We start from the raw sequence: 20,433 nt of genomic DNA, 5'->3' as shown, positions 1-20,433 counted from the left end.
CCTTCTCCATCTGTCTTCCTTCTCTCTTCTCTCTCCTTTTTCTCTGCTCAGTTCCACCCTCCTTCTGGGTGGGGCAGGGAACCTGGAACTTCCCTTCTCCTAGGGACCACCCAGTTACAGATCGGGAAAAGCTCTGAAAAATCATACTTTCCACTGCTAACTTATGTTATGACCTTCCTTTTTTGTCTAATCATAATATCACAATATTCTGAGAAACCTTCAGCTTACAATTGGATTGCCTCAGCCTCAGAAGGGCTACCTGGCCCTGACAAGCAAGTACTGCACCAGGGTGAGAAATTCCTCTTAAAGTCAAAAGTCACTAAACAACTGGCTGATTAATAAAAGACAAATGGCTGTTACTGCAAAGTCTCTCTCACTGCCTGACTGAGTAAAACCCAAATCTTATCACTCTATCTCACATAGCCTTTTATTCAGTTTCTAAATAACCACTCAAGCTTTCTACTATCTAGTCTTTGGATATGGAAATTCACACAAGTCGTCTAAACAGAGCTAGTCAGGTTTTCTATCATCTAGACTTCAAGAAAACTCACTTAAAACCTTTTAACAAGTTCTTCAAAGAACCTTACCTTAATTTGATTTACAAGAAATTTCCTCTTCCTACCCTCACTTTACTTTACCCCCTAGGATGTCTCTATGAGAATGAAAGCCTTTAAGTAATAAATAATGTTTCAGGGACTTTATTTTGGTTAATCTTCGCTGTGGTAAATATAGTAATATTAGTCTTAAACTTTGTGAATCTGTGTACCTGTTTTAACTTTGATAGATTAATTTTTTAAAATGTTATAATCTCACCTGAAGGTCAAAACGACCCAGACTGTTCTTAGCAAAAAGGTGATTGTGATCTCAGCCCATTTTATATGCTAATGTAATACCTCTGGCCTGCCTGAAGTGTATAAAATAAACCTCTGCTGAAGGCAGAGCAGGAAGACTTGCACCCAACTCCCATTCCCGTGTCTTCCTCGAGCCCGCTCCCCTTTTTTCCCTTTTTCCCCTTTTTCTAGGAATCTCCGCTCGCCAACACCATTCCCACCTTGAGACCCTGCCTCTTCTGCCCCCCAATAATCCGTGATCAGAGACAAAGTCTCCGACATTAGACCTTCCTCAGTAGGAAACAGAATCTTAGAATTTTGTCTTACACCAGTAATCAAACAGATCCAGAATTCAAATGGCAAATATGCCCCAAATTGTGTAGACAAAATTCACAACAGCAAACCCTTTAGACTCAGTATTTTCTTTTCTAATTTTTCTGATCTAAACTTTGCAAAAATGCAAGCTATCTCCAAGAATCCATTAAGGTTACCAGTATTTACCAGTTACTGCTCAAGGCTTAGTCTTTCTTTGCATCCAAGCATATATTTGCTAATTTAAACACCACTGCTCCATTTTTGGTGTGCAAACCTCTTAGGAAGAGATCAGGGAGTAGTCAAAGTCAAAGGAACCTACCTCTGAAAAACCCATCATTGCTTTTAGAAATGCTAACAAGATCTGCAAAACAGCAGAGGTCACAAAAGAAAAAATCCAAAGTCCTAGCAACTTAACTTTAGTTAACAAAGGAAGTAGAAAATCCTAGGAGGAGCCCAAAAGAACAAAAACTTCCAAGTTTCAGAGAAGCCAGCCAAGGGCCTCAGACGCCATCTTTGATCTGTCCACATGGTCCAAAATATTATCTTTTGAGTAAAACTGCTAAACAATTTTCATAAAACCAAATCTCTTATCAAGTGACTACAACAAAATTGTACACTTACACATAGAAATTTTCACAAGGCCAAGCCAGTTTTTTAACAACAAACCTGCATTTGAAAAAACTAGAAACAAAACCACATATACATTTTAGGTAGTCAGTGCCATGGGGAAGCCAACTTTCCCCAAAGGGCTGACTAACCACAGATGGCTCTAATCCTACAACATTGGGTGCCAAATCTGTTATAGGACAGCAAATCTATTAGAGGACAGAGGAGAGAGAGGCACCCCTGAAGCCCCAAAAACCTGCCTGCTAAGACCCAAAAACCTGCCTGCTCTAAGTAGGTTCTGCCATCCGCTGCAACAATGAAAAGGGACTTTAATACAGTGAATATACAATATGGAACACAAAGAATATAACTTCTAAATCAAACACCTGAAGTTACCCATCCCCTCATGGGCAAAAGTCCACCCAAAATGGTTTGGCCCAAAGCAAGGCCTGAAAGCTGCCACAAGACTAAAGCACCTTCTGGACATGACCCATGGAAAAGGGTCAGAAATTGCCAGACAAATCTGGGAGGAAATGAGCAAAATCAAAATCAATATAAACACTGCCATAGTCACCTCACCTACCTCATCCACATCTGCCTTAACCAGTCCAGGGTCAGAAACAAGCACGGTTTCTTCATCACATGCTTGCTGCTATTAGGGTCTTTATATGGTTCTTGATCAGAATCAGAGCAGTTTAAGAATATTTGAGTTACCATAGATGAAAGAGAATTAAAGTTTGGTTTTACATAATTACTGATATTAAGTCTAGCAATTCATTCCAGCACATAGCATTTTCACTGCTCTCAGACCTTCAACACTTTCTATCTTTCTTTACAAGACCTGCAAAAGACTATCTCCAACATATTTCTTTCTTATTAAACACACAGCTCACTTTACTCACTTATTATAAAATTTTAGCTTTTACAGTATAGAGCAGGGTAAACCTGAAGGTAATTTTCCTCACAATAAGGAGCAAAACATAGACATGAATTTAGACATATTTTGTGAAGACAAAACAGATTTCATTTTAGTTATTTAGTAACATTTTAGGTTACACACACTTTTAATGGCTTGATGTTTAAATAACTTAGATTTTAGGCCATTACAACTGATGTTTTAATGATTTTGATAAACCTCAAGGAATTTTTTTTATAGAATCAATATTTAATTTTAACTATTACAGAAGACCTAGACCCGAAGATAGCAGTTTTAAGGTTAATTAAGATAAGCAAATAAAGCCTAGGAATGTTTAATATTTTTTTCAAACTGAGGGGGAAACCAATTTCCTTGAAACAAAAGGACATTTTAACCACTTATACAATGTTTAACAGAGAAAAAGGGAAAGTGGGTGAGAGTCCGCAAAAGGGAGTAAAAGTTGGTGCAGGGATGGTAACCAGGGGGTACCAGCCTTTATTTACATAAAGACAAACAAATGGGGAATCAGCAAAGTTAGATTTTGGAATAGAACAGAAGACGACTTCAAGAGAAAAAAAAAGAACCAGTTTCCCTGGCTGGGTGAGGGTGGGCTGTGTCTGCCCCATCTGGAAACAGCTCAAGAGACCAACAGTTAAAAGGAAAAAGACAAGAAGTATAACAGCAACACCGCACCCGCTCACGCACACCAACTTCCAACACTTTCGGACCAGTCCTTCTTTCGCACGGGTGCATACCGCCACACACACTTTCCTCACCGCTCGGCTTGGAAATTAGTCCAAATGGTGTCCACTGTACAGTTGGTCGGTCAATCAGTTCAATCTGTTCGTCACCTGGCTCCAGGATTCCAGAAAACCCCATCGTGCACGAGCCCAGATAGAGGTGGTTGCACCTCTTCCAATGAGACCTTCCTTCACCAGGTCTCCCCAAATGAGAGCCTAATGGCCATCCTTCCCTGGGGGCTGGCCAGGTACCCCACCAAGGCCCAAAAGAGAGCGTGGAGAACACTCTCAAAGAATTCCCAAAATCCTAGGATCCAGAAATAGGCTCTACTTTTCTTGCAGAGGATCTGTCCCTTTGCAGAAGCAAGATCCCAGATGAGCCCCCAAATGTTAGGGTCTGAGAACTCTATTACCACGAAAGACAGAGCATCACACAAGAATGCAATTCACAAAGTAGAGTTTTTTGGGCTGGCAAGCCGTTCCCTGCCAGACACGCAGCAGAGGGTTTGGGCAAGACCCCGACCAAAGGAATGTCAGGGAATATATAGGCCTTATTGGCCATTACATATGTCATAGCCCGTGCAAATTCAACTTAGCAAATGGATTCAAAGATCAACAGATATCACAGCCTGAGTCACAGTTCAACCACCCAAGGACAGGTTTCCAGGAATAGATGTCTCATTTCCTGGTGCCTCCAGTCCAATCATCCTGGGCCACACCATTCCCATTATCCAATCAATTTAAATGTACATTGTCCCTCTTCAACTTATCCTGCATTCCGTGGGGGTGGGGGGTTTGGGGGTTGCTTGCCTGGGCTAGTTTTACTCAGGACTGCATTACTCCTTCCATTCCTTCAAGATAAGGAACATAAAAATGTGTATCATCTTGAATTAGTGCCTTAACATAGAGTGTATGACTCCATTATGACTCAGGATTTTTTCCCCAAGCAATGTTTCCAGGCTTAAAGAACACTGCCCTTTTTATTCAATAGATGATAATGATAATATAGAAGTGAGAAATCACTTTATTTTACCTAGTTTGTTGAGATAAGCAACATATTATCTTGATTTTGTGTTTTAATATAGATTAAATGCTTATACCATGACTCATCATTTTACTCCAGACACTGTTTCCAGACTTATGAACCTGACATTTTATACTTTCACAGTGAGTATATGCCTCCAGAGTGATTCAGCATTTTGTCTCCAATGTTGGTCGCAGGATTATGGAAAAATGTCCTTTTTAATCAGCAGGAAAAAAATGAAAATATTCAGAAGAGATAAAGTACTTTATTGTACCTAATATTTGAGATAAGGAATACACACATACTATAGTATGGACTTTTTGCTTTAACATAGAGTGTATGCCTCCACCATGTCTCAGAATTTTACTCTCTTCCCAGATTATGGTACACTGACTTTTTTACACAGCAAAAGAGAATGATAATATACAGTAGTGGAAAATCACTTTATTGTACATTGTTTGTTTAGATAAGGTACATGCTGAATCAGCATATTTGTCCCAAACACTGTTTCCTGGCTTAGAGATAACTGGAATTTTTACTCAGCAGAACAGAATGATAATATACAAAAATCAAAATTTGCATTATTGTACTAGTTTGTTGATATAAGGAACATGAAAATTATCTATCTTTTTGACTTTGTGCTTTAACATAGACTCAAACTGTTGGTGCCGAGTTAGCACACTACCCCCGGGGCTCCGGGGGATGTGACCCCTGTTGTGCGTGTCAAGGTGGCCAGGTGATCCGGGCCGATAAAGCCATCACAGACTTGTGTTTATCTGCCTAAGACGCCGCAGGGACGACCTGACCTTTCTCTGCCCTAGCACACTCCCTTGTAAGGGAGTGTCAGCATCTGGCAGCTGCAGGCGGTGTGGCAAGAGAAAATCCCTACTTCCTCCTTTCCCGCCTTAATCTTCCACTCCTACTGCCTAATGGTATATAAAGGGATCGCTGGAAATAAACGAGAGACTCCTGGATGAAGAACCTCGGCGGCCTGTGTTTTCTTTAACCTCATCGTCCCTCGCCGGACTCGGCTCCGATCAGCCGGACGCGGCATCAAACATAGACTCTTAACATAGACTCTTGACTTTGTGTTTTAACAAACTCAACCCTGACTCAGCTTTTATGCCCAAGCATTGGTTCTAGGTATGGAATACTTTTTTTTTTTTACTCAGCAGAAGATCTTGATAATATACAGAAATGAGAAATCACTTTATTTTACCTAGTTTGTTGAGATTAGGAACATAAAATTATATATTATCAAGACAATGTGTTTTAACATAGTGTATGCCTCCACAATTACTCAGCATTTTTGCCCCAAGTATTATTGTAGGCTTATGGAATTCTGGGTTTTTTACTCAGCAGAAGAGAATGGTAATATACAGAGTGAGAAATAACTTTATTGTATCTAATTTGTTGAGATAAAGAAAATAAAAATGTATATCATTTTATCTTTGTGCTTTCATATAGAGTGCATGCCTCTAACAGCTCAGCAGTTTTGCATGAAACACTTTCCACACTGATGGAGCAACAGCTTTTTTACTCTAAAAATAGAATGATAATGATACCAGAATGGAATGATAATATACAGAAGTGAGAAATCACTTTATTGTATCTACTTTGTTGAGATAAGGAAAATAAAAATGTTTCTAAGTTCTTGATTTTGTACTTTCACACTGAATGCATGCCTCCAGCATCACTCAGAATTTTTGCCCACAGCACTGTTTACAGAATTCTCAAGCACTGATGTTGTATTCTGCTATAGAGAATGACAATATACAGAAGTGAGAATCACTTTATTGTAACTAGTTTCTTGATATAAGGAACATATATGTATATATATATATGATCTTGACTTTGTACTTTCACACTGAATGCCTGCTTCCAGCATCCTCTTGGCTCTCCCCTAAGTCATGATTCCAGGTTTATGGAGCTCTGGACCTTTTAATCAGCTGAAGAAGATGATAATATGCACGTGAGAAATCACTTTATTATACCTGTTTTGTTGAGATAAGGGACATAAAAACATATCTATTATATTGACTTTGTGCTTAACATAGAGTGTATGGCTCCAATAAAACTCAGCATTTTGCCCATACACTGTTAAAACACAAATTCAAGATGATAGTACATTTTTATATTCATTATCTCGTAATTAGGGACAATAAATTTATTTCTCACTTCTATATATTAACATTCTATTTTGCTGAGTAAAAGACAAGTGTTCCATAAGCCTGGAAACAGTGCCTGAGTCAAGATGGAGTGTATACTATGTTAAAGCACAAGGTTGATAGATACAATTTTATATTCCTTAATACAACAAACTACAATAAAATCATTTCTCACTTTGCATATAATCCTCTCTGGTGAGTAAAAAAGGCAATGTTCCATCAGTCAGAAACAGTGCTTAGGGCAAAAATGCTGCGTCACACTGGACAATATGATATTGCAAAATAAAGATGATAGATACATTTTTCTGTTCTTTATCTCAACAATGTACAATAAAGTGATTTCTCACTTCTGTATATTATCTTTCTCTTCTGACTAGTAAAAAAGACAGTGTATCATAAGCCATGAGAAAGTGCTTTGGTCAAAAATGCTGAGCATGGTGGAGGCATAACCCTATGTTTAACACAAAGTTATTATGATAGATAAATTCTTCTCAACAAATCTGATACAATAAAGTGATATCTGTATATAATATCTGTCTATAATCTGTAATACACTTCTGTATATTACCTTCCCCTTCAGCTGATTACCAGGGAGGGCCCTCCCTGGTAGCACAGCAGGTTAAAGCACAGCACTAAGAAGCTAAAGCCACTTCAGCATGAGTTCTATCCCCTGCCTGCTCTGGAGGTAACCCACATGGCACGACAGACTCTTCTGACCCACCCGCTGCTCCCCTCAACAGTGTACTTCGTTGATCTGCCTGCTCTGATCCCCACTCTGTCTCTGGTGACTCCTCTCACCACCCTCGCACCTCTGGCCTGTACCTCAGTTCTGTATGCATAAATAAATGAATCTTTTTTAAAATGCCAGGGATCCATAACCCTGGAAACAGTGCTTGTGGAAAAATGCTGAGTCATGCTGGAGCATACACTCTATGTAAAGCACAATGTCAAGATGTTTTATATATTTTTATGTTCCTTATCTTAACAAACTAAGTACAATACAATTATTTATACTCTTTATATATCTTTCTTCTTTGCTGATATAAAAAGCAATTGATCAATAAAGTGGAAATCATGCTTGGGACAAAAATGCTGAGTCACATTGAAGGCACACATTCAGTGTGAAATTGCAAAGTAAAGATGATAGTAGATATTTATGTTCCTTATCACAACAAACATAAAGTGATTTCTTAAATTTGTACATTATTATTCTTTGAGAAGATTTAAAAAGCCAGGGCTAAATAAGTCTAGGAATGGTGCTTTGAACAAAAATACACTCAGTGTGATTTTGGAAAGATAAGATGATAGATGTGATTTTCGATTCCTTATTTGAGCGAATATATACCAAAAAAAGTGATCTTTCACATCTGTGTATTATCATTCTCTTCAGCTGATTAAATCTGCCTCTGCTCCATCAGCCTGGAAGCAGAGCTTGAACAAATGCAATCATGATTTAGGCATACACCTATGTTAACTCACAAAGTCATATATTTTTGTTCCTTATCTCAACAAATTAGGTACAATAAAGTGATTTCTCACTTCTGTTCATTATCATTCTCTTCTGCTGAATAAAAAAGCCAGTGCTTCCATAGGCCAGAAATATTTGTTGGTGGAAAATGTTGAGTCATACTCGAGGCATATATTCTTGTGAAATTAAAAGTCAAGATGATTGTTAAATGTTTATGTTCCTTATCTCAACAAACTAAGTAAAATATAGTTATTACTCACTTCTGTATATTACCATTTTCTTCTGGTGTGTAAATAAACCAGCATTACATAAGCCTGGAAACAGTGGTTAGGTAAAAATGCTGAAGTAACACAAGAGGCTTGCACTCAGTGTCAAATTGCAAACTAAACATGATAGATACATTTCCATTTTCCTTAGCACAACTAGGTTCAATATAATAATTTCTTACATCTCTATATTTTCATTCTCTTTAGATCATTAAAAAAGTCAGGGATCGGGCCCTCCCTGGTGGCGCAGTGGGTTAAAGCACAGCACTGAGAAGCTTAAGCCACTTCCGCATGAGTTTGATCCCCGCCTGCCCTGGAGGAGATCCACATGGCATGGCAGACCTCTCCTGGCCCGCCCGCTGCTCCCCTCAGCAGTGTACTTTGTTGATCTGCCTGTTCTGCTCCCCACTCTGTCTCTGGTGAAGCCTCTCACCCTCCGCATCTCTGGCCCGTACCCCAGTTCTGTATGAATAAAAATAAATCTTTAAACAAAATTTAAAAAGTCAGGGATCTTGGCCCTCCCTGGTGGCGCAGTGGGTTAAAGCACTGCACTGAGAAGCTAAAGCCACTTCCGCATGAGTTCGATTCCCACCTGCCCCGGAGGTGACCACATGGCGAGGCAGACCTCTCCTGACCCGCCCGCTGCTCCCCTCAGCAGTGTACTTTGATCATCTGCCTGTTCTGCTCCCCACTCTGTCTCTGGTGAATCCTATCCCCCTCCACATCTCTGGCCTGTACCCCAGTTCTGTATGATTAAATAATTAAATAAATAAATCTTTTAAAAAAAAAAAAGTCAGGGATCCATATGCCTGGGAACAGTGCTTTGGGAAATGTGAGTCTTTATGGAGCATAAGCTAGTGTAAAATTAGAAAGTATGGATGATGACTGCAATTTTATATTACTTATCTGAACAGATAGTTACAATTAAGTGATTTCTCTCTTCTGTATCATTCTCTTCTACCAATATAAACAACAGTGTTATAGGGCACCTCAATTCAGAGAGGCACCCCTGAAGCCCCAAAACCTGCCTGCTCTAAGTGGGTTCTGCCATCCGCCGCAACAAGACAAAACATATAAAGCTTTAATGAAAAGTGACTTTACTACAGTGAATATACAATATGAAACACAAAGAATGTAACTTCTAAATCAAACACCTGAAGTTACCCATCCCCTCGTGGGCAAAAGTCAATCCAAAAGGGATTGGCCCAAAGCAAGGCCTGAAAGCCTGCCACAAGACCAAAGCACCTTCTGGCCGGGACCCATGGAAAAGGGTCAGAAATGGCCAGACAAATCTGAGAGGAAAAGAGCAAAAGCAAAATCAATATAAACACTGCCATAGTCACCTCCCTACAGGTATCTCACCCACATCTGCCTTAACCAGTCCAGGGTCAGGAAACAAGCGCGGTTTCTTCATCACATGCTTGCTGCTCCATGTGGCTTCCTCAGGTCTCCGTCTTTTTCTCCATCTGGCCTCCTTCTCTCTCTTCTCTCCTTTTTCTCTGCTCAGCTCCACCCTCCTTCTGGGTGGGGCAGGGAACCTGGAACTTCCCTTCTCCTAGGACCACCCAGTTACAACAGTATAATCCAGTATAATCCTGGATAGTGTTGTTGGGGCAAAAATTCTGAGTCACACTGGAGGCATATACTCTACGTTAAAGTACAAAATTAAGATAGCAGATACATTTTATGTCCTTAATTCAGCAAACAAGGTAAAATAAAGTGATTTCTCACATATATATATATTATAATTTTCTTCTAGGGTGTAAACAAACCAGTGTTCCATAAGCCTGGAATAGTGCTTGGAACAAAAGTGCTGACTCATGCTTGAAGAATACAAATATTGTAAAAGTACAAAGTCAATAGCATGGGTACATTTTAGTCTTCCCTATCTGAACAAACTAGGTACAATAATGTGATTTCAAACCCTGCATATTATCATTCTTTATTGCTGAGTAAGCCTGGAGGCTATGATTGTGATTAGGGCAAAAATGCTGAGTAATGATGAAGTCATATACTATGTGAAAGCACAATGTCAAGATCATAGATACATTTTTATGTTCCTTATCACAACATAAATTTTTTGTCTATTTGCAAAGTAAATATGATAGGTACATCTTTAAGTTCTTTATCTCAACAAACTAGGTTAAATAAAGTGTTTCCCACTTCATATATTAACATTATCTTCTGCTGACTGGAAACATGCTTGGGGCAAAAATGCTGAGTTATGGTGAAGCATACACTCAGGGTTAAAGTACAAAGCAAGATGATAGATAAATACTTTATCTATCCTTATCTCAATAAACTAGATATGATAAAATGATTTCTCACCTCTGCATATTATCACTGTCTTCAGCTGAATAAAAAAGCCAGTGTCCACACAGTGGAGGCATTTGGTCACTGAAACAGTGTTTGTGGAAAAAATGCTGAGTCACAATGGATGTATACGACCTGTTAATGCATAAAGTCAAGAGATAGATACATTAATATGTTCCTTATCTGAACAAACTAGTAAAGTGATTTCACCTTCTGTATTCATTATATTCAAAAGCTAGTGTTCTATATGACAGGAGACAGTGCTTGGGAAAAATATTGAGTCACACTGGAGTCATACACTGAGTGTGAAATCACAAAGTAAATATGATAGATACATTTCAAAATTCCTTATTTCAACAAATTAGGTTAAATAAAGTGGCTTCTCCCTTCTGTATATCATCATTTTCTTCTGGTGAGTAAAAATGCCAGTGCTCCATAAGCGTGGAAACAATGCTTATAGCAAAAATGCTTAGTTACATTGGCGACATACATCATTGTGAAAGTACAAAGTCACGGTCATAGAAAATTTTTTGTTCCTTATCTCAACAAACTCGGTATAATAAAGTGTATTCTCACTTCTGCATATTCTCATTCTTTTCTGTTGTGTAAAACAAACCTAGTAATAGTGCTTGGAAATAAATGTTGAATCATGCTGAAGCATATACTCTATGTTAAAGCACAAAGATACATTTTTATGTTCCTTATCTCTACAAAATAGGTGACTTATCACTTATGTATATTGTCATTCTCTTTTGGTGCAAAAAAGTCATTGCTCCATAAGCCTGGAAATAGTGCTTGTGGCAAAAATGCTGAGACATACCAGAGGCATGTACTCTATGTTTAAATGAAAAATAATTTTTGTTACTTTTCTCAAGAAGCTATGTAATAAAGATATTTCTAATTTCTGTTTTATTATTTTCTTTGTTGATATATAATATGATTGTGCTACATAAGCATCTAAAGAATACTTTTGGGGAAAATGTTGAATCATGCTGGAAGCATATAGTATATGTGAATGTACAAAAGTTAGATGAAAGATACACATTTATGTTACTTTTCTCAAGAAATTTAGTGCAGTAAATAGATACCTCCCTTCTGTGTTTTATTATCATCTTTTGATGAAAATACATGCCTCTCCTCCATATGCCACTAAATAGTGTTCTTGCATGATAGTGCTGAATCACATGGGAAGCATACCCTATATTTGAAAGTACAAATTTTCGATGAGAGACACACTTATGTTCCTTTTCTTAAGAAGCTATGTGCAATAAATAGATTTCTTTCTTCTGTGTATTATCACTTTCTACTGCTAGAAAATGTGTTTGTGCTCTATTAGCCTCTAATAGAAAATGCTGTTTACTCCAGCATTCACTCTATGTGAAAGTACAAATTTTAGATGAGAGGTACATTTTTTTTAAAGATTTTATTTATTTGTTCATACAGAACTGAGGTACAGGCCAGAGATGTGGAAGGTGAGAGGGTTCACCAGAGACAGAGTAGGGAGCAGAACAGGCAGATCAACAAAGTATACTGCTGAGGGGAGCAGTGGGCGGGCCAGGAGAGGTCTGCCGCGCCATGTGGTCACCTCCGAGGCAGGCGGGGATAGAACTCATGCGGAAGTGGCCCAAGCTTCTTAGTGCTGTGCTTTAACCTGCTGCGCTACCAGGAAGAGCCAAGAGGTACATTTTTATGTTACGGGTTTCAAGAAATTAAGTAAAAGACATAGATTTCTCACGTCTGTGATTTATCATGATCTCCTGGTGAGAAAATTATGGAACTTGTGCTAATCAGTGCTTTGAGTCCAAAATGCTGAATCACTATGGAAACATACACTCTATGTTAAAGTACAAATTTTAATGAGAGATACACTTACATGTTATTTGTCTCAAGACAAAAACATTGGTGCTCCATAAGCCTCAAAACAGTTCTTTTGGGCATAAATGCTGAGTCTCATTGGAGTTTACACTATATTGTGAAAGTAAAAATTTAGATGAGAAATATACAGTTAAGTCCCTTGTCTCAAGGAGCTAATAAAGAGATTTTTCACTTTTGTGTTGTATCATTCTCTTTGGATGAGAAAAATAGCCATTGCTCTGTAAACCTTAAGTAATGCTTTTGGGTGAAAATGCTTAATTATGGTGGGATCACACTCTCTGTGTGAAAGTACAAATTTAGATGAAAGGTACATAGTTGTTTCTTGTCTCAATAATGAGATTTTTCATTTCATTTATCATTGTCTTCTGCTGAGAAAATAAGCTTGTATTTCTTATGTACAAACAGTGCTTTTGGGCAAAAGTGCTGAATCAAACAGGATGCATACACTATATGTGAAAGTACAAATTTAGAGGAGACACACACATATATATGTTTCTTGACTCAAAAACTAGGTAAAATAAAGAAATTTCTCACTTCTCTTCTGCTAAGAAAAGCATTTCTGCCCCATAAGTTTCAAAACAATGCTTTTGGAGAAAATGTTGAATCATACTAGAAGCATAAGCATACACTCTAAGTTTAGACAAGACATACATTGTTATGTTATTGTCTCAGGAAACTAATTACAATAGTGATAGTTCACACTTCTTTATTATCATTCTTTTCTGCTGATAAAAGAAGGGTGTGCTCCTTAAAACTCTAAAGTGTGCTTTTGGGCTAAAGTGCAGAGTCACACTGGAAGCATACACTATATATGAAAGTACAAATTTAGATGAGATATTCACATTTAAGTTTCTTGTCTCAAGAAACTAAGTACGATAAAGAGATTTCTCACTTCAGTATATTATCATTCTCTTCTGCTAGGAAAATCGCTTATGTTCCATACAGTGATTTTGGTGAAAATACTGAGTCATGCTGAAAGCATACACTATATGTGAAAGTATAAGTTAAGATGAGAGATACACATTTGTATTTATTGACTAAAGAAACTACGTAAAATAAAGAGGTTTCTCACGCTATGTATTGTCATTCCCTTCCATTAGGAAAAAACACTGGTGCTCCATAAGCCTCAAAACAATTCTTTTGAGTGCAAAGGCTGATTCTTACTAAAAATTCTTTCTTTCCCTGAAAGTTCAATGTTTAGATGAAAGACACACTTATGATTTTTCCTCATAAAACTAAGTAAAAAACATAGATTTTTTCATTTCTCTGTTTTATCATTCTCTTCGCTGAGAAAAGCTCCTAACAATGTTTTTGGTTGAACATGCTGAGTCACGCTGGAAGTATGCAATATATGTGAGAAGAAAAATTTAGAGGAGAGTTGAACATTTCTTCTTGTCTCAAGAAACTAAGTACAATAAAGAGATTTCTCACTGTAGTGTACTATCATTCTCTTCTGCTGAGACAAAATGCTTATGCTACATAAACTTCAATACAATGATTTGGGCATAAATATATGAAATTTAGATTGGAGATATACACGTATGTCTCTTTTCCCAAGAAGTTAACTACAATAAAGAGATTTCTCACTTTTGTGTATTAGCATTCTCTTTTGCTGTAAAAATACGCTTGTGCTCCATTAAGCCTCTAAACGGTGCTTTTGGGTGAAAACTCATCATGCTGGAAGCATTTACTATATGTGAAAATACAAATTTACATGAGAGATACACAGTTATGTTACTTGTCTCAAGAAACTAAGAACAATAAAGTATTGTTCACTTCTGTATTATTATTTTCTTCTGCTGAGAAAAACGTTTGTACTTCTATGCCTAAAAAAATGCTTTTGGGGGAAAATGCTAAATCATTCTGGATGCATACATTATATGAACAAAGTTCAAATGAGACATATATTTTTATGTTATCTCAAGAAACTAAGTACAATAATGAGATTTCTCATTATTATTATTATTGTGTTCTCTGATAAAATATAATTATGGTCCATAGACCTCTAAACAGTGATAATGGGTGAAAATGCTGAGTCATACCAAAGCATATACTATATGTGAAAATACAAAGTTAGGCGAGAGACACATATTTATGTTTCTTGTATCAAGAAACTAAGTACAGGGACCCACCTTGGTGGTGCAACAGGTTAAAGTGCAGCCCTGTGAAACTAGGTAGTCACAGCTTCTTCAGCACGAGTTTGATCCCCACCCAGGGAGGTGACCCATGTGGAAGAGCAGACCTCTTCTGTCTTGCCTGCTGTTCCCCTCAGTAGTGAACATCATCAATCTGCCTCTTCTTCTTCCAACTCTGTCTCTAGTAAATATTCTCACTACTCCTGCACCTCTGGCCTGTACCCCAGGTCTGTATGCATAAATAAATAAATCTTTTTTTTTTAAAGGAACTAAGTGCAATAGAGAATTATCACTTTCATTATCATTGTCTTCTTTGAGAAAATATGCTTGTGGTCCATAAGCCTGTAAACAGTGCTTTTGAGTGAAAATGCTAAATTACACTGGAAGCATATATTTTAGATGAAAGTCCAGTTTAGATGACAGATACATTTTATAGTTACTTATCTCAAGAAACAAGTACAAAAATGAGATTTCTCACTTTTGTATTATTCTCAACTGCTGAGAATAAATGTTTGTAAGCTCTAAACTATGCTTTTGGACAAAAATACTGAATCTCACTGGAAGGGTACATTATATGTACAAAGATTACATGAGAGATACATTTTTATGTTACTTGTCTCAAGGAACTAACTACAATAAAGATTCCTCATTTTTGTGTATTATCACTACCTTATTCCGAGAAGAAACATTTGTGCTCTATACAGAGCTTTAAGATGAAATTGCTGAATCTACACAGAACTTTAAGATGAAATTGCTGAATCACTCTTAAAACATACACTACATCTGCAAAATGCATGGTTTAGATGAGAGATACACGTGTATGTTACTTTTCCCAAGAAAATAAGTAAAATCCTGAAACTTCTAGTTTCTGCTTTTTAATCATTCTCTGTCTCATGTTCCAGGGAAATATGACTTGTGTTCCAGAAGACTTTAAACCGTGTTTTGAGGCAAAATTGCTGATTCACTCTGAAAATAAGCCCTAACACTGAAAGAAAAATGTTTAGATTAGAGATACAATTATATGTTATTTTTCTCAAGAAACTAAGTAAAATACAGAGATTTCTCACTTCTGTTTTTTATCATTGCCTTCTCATAATAAGTTCACCTGTGCTTAAGAGCGTCCTCTTGGGTGAACGTGCTGATTCTCTCTAAGAACAAGTCCTACCTCCAGAATATCAATGTTTAGATTTAGATGAGATGAAAAACTCATGAAAATACAAAGATTTCTCACTTCTGTTTTTTATCATGCACTTCTGGTGAGGAAATTCATTTGTCCCCCAAAATCACCCAAAGATGGCCCTCGCTGGTGGCACAGCGAGTTAAAGCACTGCACTGAGAAGCTTAAGCTAATTCCGCGTGAGTTCAATCCCCGCCTGCCCCGGAGGAGATCCACATGGCGTGGCAGACCTCTCCTGACCCGCCCACTGCTCCCCTCAGCAGTGTACTTCGCCGATATGCCTGTTCTGCTCCCCACTCTGTTCCTGGTGAATCCTCTCACCCTCTGCATCTCTGACCTGTACACCAGTCCTGTATGAATAAGTAAATAAATCTTTTTTAAAAAATCACCCAAAGATAATATTACGGCAAAAATGCTGAATCACCCTGAAAACATACACTATAACTGATAGTGTAATGCTAGATGAGAAATACAGGTATATGTTACTTTTTCCCCCCCATCAAAAAAAGCTAAGTAAAATAGAGACTTCCAACTTTTGTGTCTTATTCTGGTGAGAATATGTTCCAGAAATTGTGCTCCAGAATTTTGGGGATACTTTAAAAAGGCTTCCTAACAGTAAAAGTTCAATATTTAGATGATAGTTACACATATCTCAAGAAACTAAGTAGAACTAACACTTCTGTGTTCTATCATTCCCCTCTGGTGACAAAATTGACTTGTTATCCAAGATCCACAAAAGAGAACTTTTGGATGAAAAGGCTTAATGACCCTTGAAACATACACTATGTCTGAAAGTGCAATGTTTAGATGAGATACATTTATCTTACTTTTTTCAAGAATCTAAGGAAAGTAAGAGATTTCTCACTTCTGTGTTATTTTTTTGTTTGTTTGTTTGTTTAAGATTTATTTGTGAATACAGAACTGGGGTACAGGCCAGTGGCTCAGGGACGGTGAGAGCTTCACCAGAGACAGAGTGGGGAACAGAACAGGCAGATGGAAGAAGCACACTGCTAGGGTGAGCAGTGGGCATGTCAGGAAAGGTCTGCCGTGCCATGTGGTCACCTCCGGGGCAGGCGGGGATAGAACTCATGAGGAAGTGGCTTAAGCTTCTCAGTGTTGTGCTTTAACCTGCTGCGCCACCAGGGAGGGCCCACACTTCAGTGTTTTATCACTGCCTTCTGGTGAGAAAATTCACTTGCACTCCAAAGCCTGCATAGACTCCTTTAGGGTGAATTTGCTAATTCTGAGAACGCATCCTAACTCTGAAAGATCAATGTTTAGATGAAAGATAAATGTTACTTTCTTCAAGAAACTAATTAAAGTAGAGATTTCTCAGGTCTCTGTTTTATCATTCCCTTCTGGTGACAAAATTCACTTGTGCTCCAAGATCTTCCGACAAGAGCATTGGTTGAATCATCATGAGAGCATATAATTTATATCAAAATGTGATGTTTAAAGATAAAATTATACATTACTTTACTCAAGAAACTAGGAACATACAGATTTTGCACTTCTGTGTTTTATTTCTTGGCGAGAAAATATGCTTGTGCTCTGTAAGCCTTCTGCCTACCTGTGATTATGCAGGTGCTTCTTTCCACCCACTCTCTCCCTCTGCAGGGCAGCAGCCTCCTGACTTTCCCTGACCTTCACCATGTCAGGGCTTCTCTTCAGTGGCCTCCCTCAGCAGAAGCAGCTCTCCTCCAAGGCCACCCACCTGCAACCATACAGCCCTCTCTCTTAGAAAACCTGTCCATTTCAGGGCAGTTATGTCTGCTCACTTGTGTCTTTTACTTTTCTGTCCCATTCCCTAATAAACCTGTTCTTTTTTTTTTAAAGATTTATTTATTTATTCATACAGAACTGGGGTACAGGCCAGAGGCTCAGGGGCGGTGAGAGGCTTCACCAGAGACAGAGTGGGGAGCAGAACAGGCAGATCGACGAAGTACACTGCTGACGGGAGCAGCGGGCGGGTCAGGAGAGGTCTGCCCCACCATGTGGTCTCTTCCGGGGCAGGCGGGGATTGAACTCATGCAGAAATGGCTTTAGCTTCTTAGTGCTGTGCTTCAACCCACTGCACCACCAGGGAGGGCCCGGCATGAGAAATTTAAAGCCAGGCCGATGGGTGAAACTTGCTTGTGTTCAAAGCTGTGCTCGTCCACTTTGCTTTTTTGTTTGTTTTTGATATAACTTCTTTTCTCTGCTTTATTTTCACTGATTTGTAATGTTTCCTTGTGTGCGGAGGGCCAATAAACCTGTTCTTTTAAATATAACTAATGTCTCTGTGTCATGGAGAATCTCACCATGTGCCAGTGAAAGGGGAACTCTGGAGAAACCTGGAGTCCCAAGGACTCTGCACTCCAAATCTACAGACTCCAAAAATGACATCAATTACAACATACACAGTAGAAATAGAGGATAATTAGAGGTTGCTAGGAATATTTACCAAAATTTAGATGAGATGGACAAGTTCTTAAGCTATACAACCACACAAGAAGAAACAGAAAACTTAAAAAAAAAAAACTAAAAGCAGTGAAATTATAACAGCAATAAAAAGCCTCCCCATAGAACTTCCAGAAGATGGCTGCAGGGTAAAGACGCCAAGATCATTGCGTCCAGGCCTGCATAGGAATTGAGGACTGAAAACAGACTATAGACCTACTTACTGCAAGTTTCAACCCGAATGAAAACACCCTGGACTCACTAGAAGGTAGATAACTGAGGGGGAATCGGTGATTGGGGAGTTTCTGGGAACTCCCGGGAAACCCAGGTGCGTGGAAGTTCCACGGGCTGCAGGAGCCGCTTTGCCTCACACTAAACCCTGGAGGTAAAGGCTCAGCTCAGTGAGTGGAGTCCAGGCTGCGGAAAGATGGCAAATCTGATCCTCAATACTTGGGTGAGGGAAAAACAGCTGAAACTGCAGACCCCATACGGAGCACCACACCCAAAGCCTCTGATCAGCTAGACCAGCTCGGGAACCGGCAAGATGGTGGCAGAATAAAGTCGCCGAACTACATCCAAACTTGCACGGGATTATATAAAAACGGACTATAAACTTTCATGCTATGAGTTTCAACCCAAATGAGAATGCCCTGGACTCACTAGAAGGAAAATAACCCAGGGAGAACCGGTGATTGGGGAGTTCCCATAAGGGAAGCTGCACAGGCAGGAACTGATCTGGGAATGCCAGTGGCTTCCAACTCGCTCGGCTCCCTTAAAAATCTAGGCCTGATGCCAGGAAGCCCTGCACAGGGAAACTGCCTGAGGCAGCAGCTGCAGCTGCTCAGCAGCCTTTTGTCCCAGCCCTACTACAACCCTGGAGATAAACTGAGACAATTCCGCTAGGGAGGGGAAACCAAATCCTGGGAAAAGCCTGCAGCTCAGAACCAAAGACAGGAGGATAAGCTGCAGACCTGTTGCTGACCTTTGCCCCAGCAGCCCCAACAAAGCCCTGGATATAAACTAAGAAAGACAACACAGCTAGGTGAATGGATCCCAAGCTGCTGCCGGGGGCAGGATCCAACCACAGGCCCAACCCTAGGATAATACAGCAATTTTAACAATCTTGCATGGGCACATTTAACATAGAGAGGCCCTAGGAAGTGCCTCAAATGGGGAGACTTGCTAAGGGGTGTACCTGCTACCACATCTACCCACAAAAACTGTGGTAAAACCTGAAGTTAAAAGAGAAACACCTGGGCTCCATGAAAGGACCTCAGGCAGGGGGGAGGCACTGCTCTGGGTGAGACTATTTGGACTAAACAAAAAGAGCCCTGAAAGCTCAAAGGGCTGAGCAGCCTGCTCAGCTGGGAGGATTTCAGCCCTCTGGCACTCCCCTACACTCCTGTGAGGAAGGGGAGATCCCAACCCCACAGCAGAGGCCCAAAGAAGACTTGGGAGCTCATAGTACTTAGAGTGTAAACAAAGCCAGCCACCAACTCAACCAAAGGCCCAGCTCCAAGGAGACCTAAAACACATCTAATTTATAATAAACACCACGGGCACACCAAGCATAGAGGAAACCTGGAACATCCGAAGGCTACAAAAATCAACAGACACCTTCCAGAAACATGGCCTCAACGTGTTACTAGAAGAGGCTGAACAACACAAGAGTCCCCTGACTGTTACCAGCTGAGACAACAGACACAATTACACACAGTGGGGGATGGGAAAAACAGCACAACTCAGAATATGCTCCACAACTGAAGTGTCTGGAAGTCCCTCAACTATTCCAGAAAGAATATCCAAAAAAAAAATGCCGGCCAATAAGAGCAACACCATATCTCAGCGAATAGAAAGTATCAGAAAATACACAACAGGGAAAAGAAGACAAATATTCAAGCAAGTCCACAAGGGGAAAATTCAACACAAAAAGATCAGACAACAGAAACCACCAAAGAAACAGAAGAACTGTTCAACGTACCAGATAAAGAATTCAGAATCATCATGATAAACAAACAAAATGAAATGAGGCAAACCATCTAGGAGTTGAAGGAAACAAATGAAAGAAATGAAAAATATGAGAAAAGCAATCAGCGAACTGAAGAAAGAAAATGAGACATTAAAAAAGGAAATAGGAGAAATGCAGGCGATGAAAAGGCCA

General features: G+C 39.1%; 1 protein-coding gene across 1 annotated transcript in view; it reads right to left on the bottom strand.

Moving 5' to 3' along the window:
- Positions 1-20,433, bottom strand: part of SOWAHC (sosondowah ankyrin repeat domain family member C) — a 58,461-nt gene that overhangs the window by 782 nt on the left and 37,246 nt on the right. The window lies entirely within an intron of this gene.

The sequence above is a fragment of the Condylura cristata genome, unplaced genomic scaffold (genome assembly GCF_000260355.1).
Source record: "Condylura cristata isolate star-nosed mole 26May11 unplaced genomic scaffold, ConCri1.0 scaffold00010, whole genome shotgun sequence".
Classification (NCBI taxonomy): domain Eukaryota; kingdom Metazoa; phylum Chordata; class Mammalia; order Eulipotyphla; family Talpidae; genus Condylura; species Condylura cristata.
Note: the sequence above shows the minus strand (reverse complement) of the source record. Positions and strands in the feature narration are given on the sequence as shown.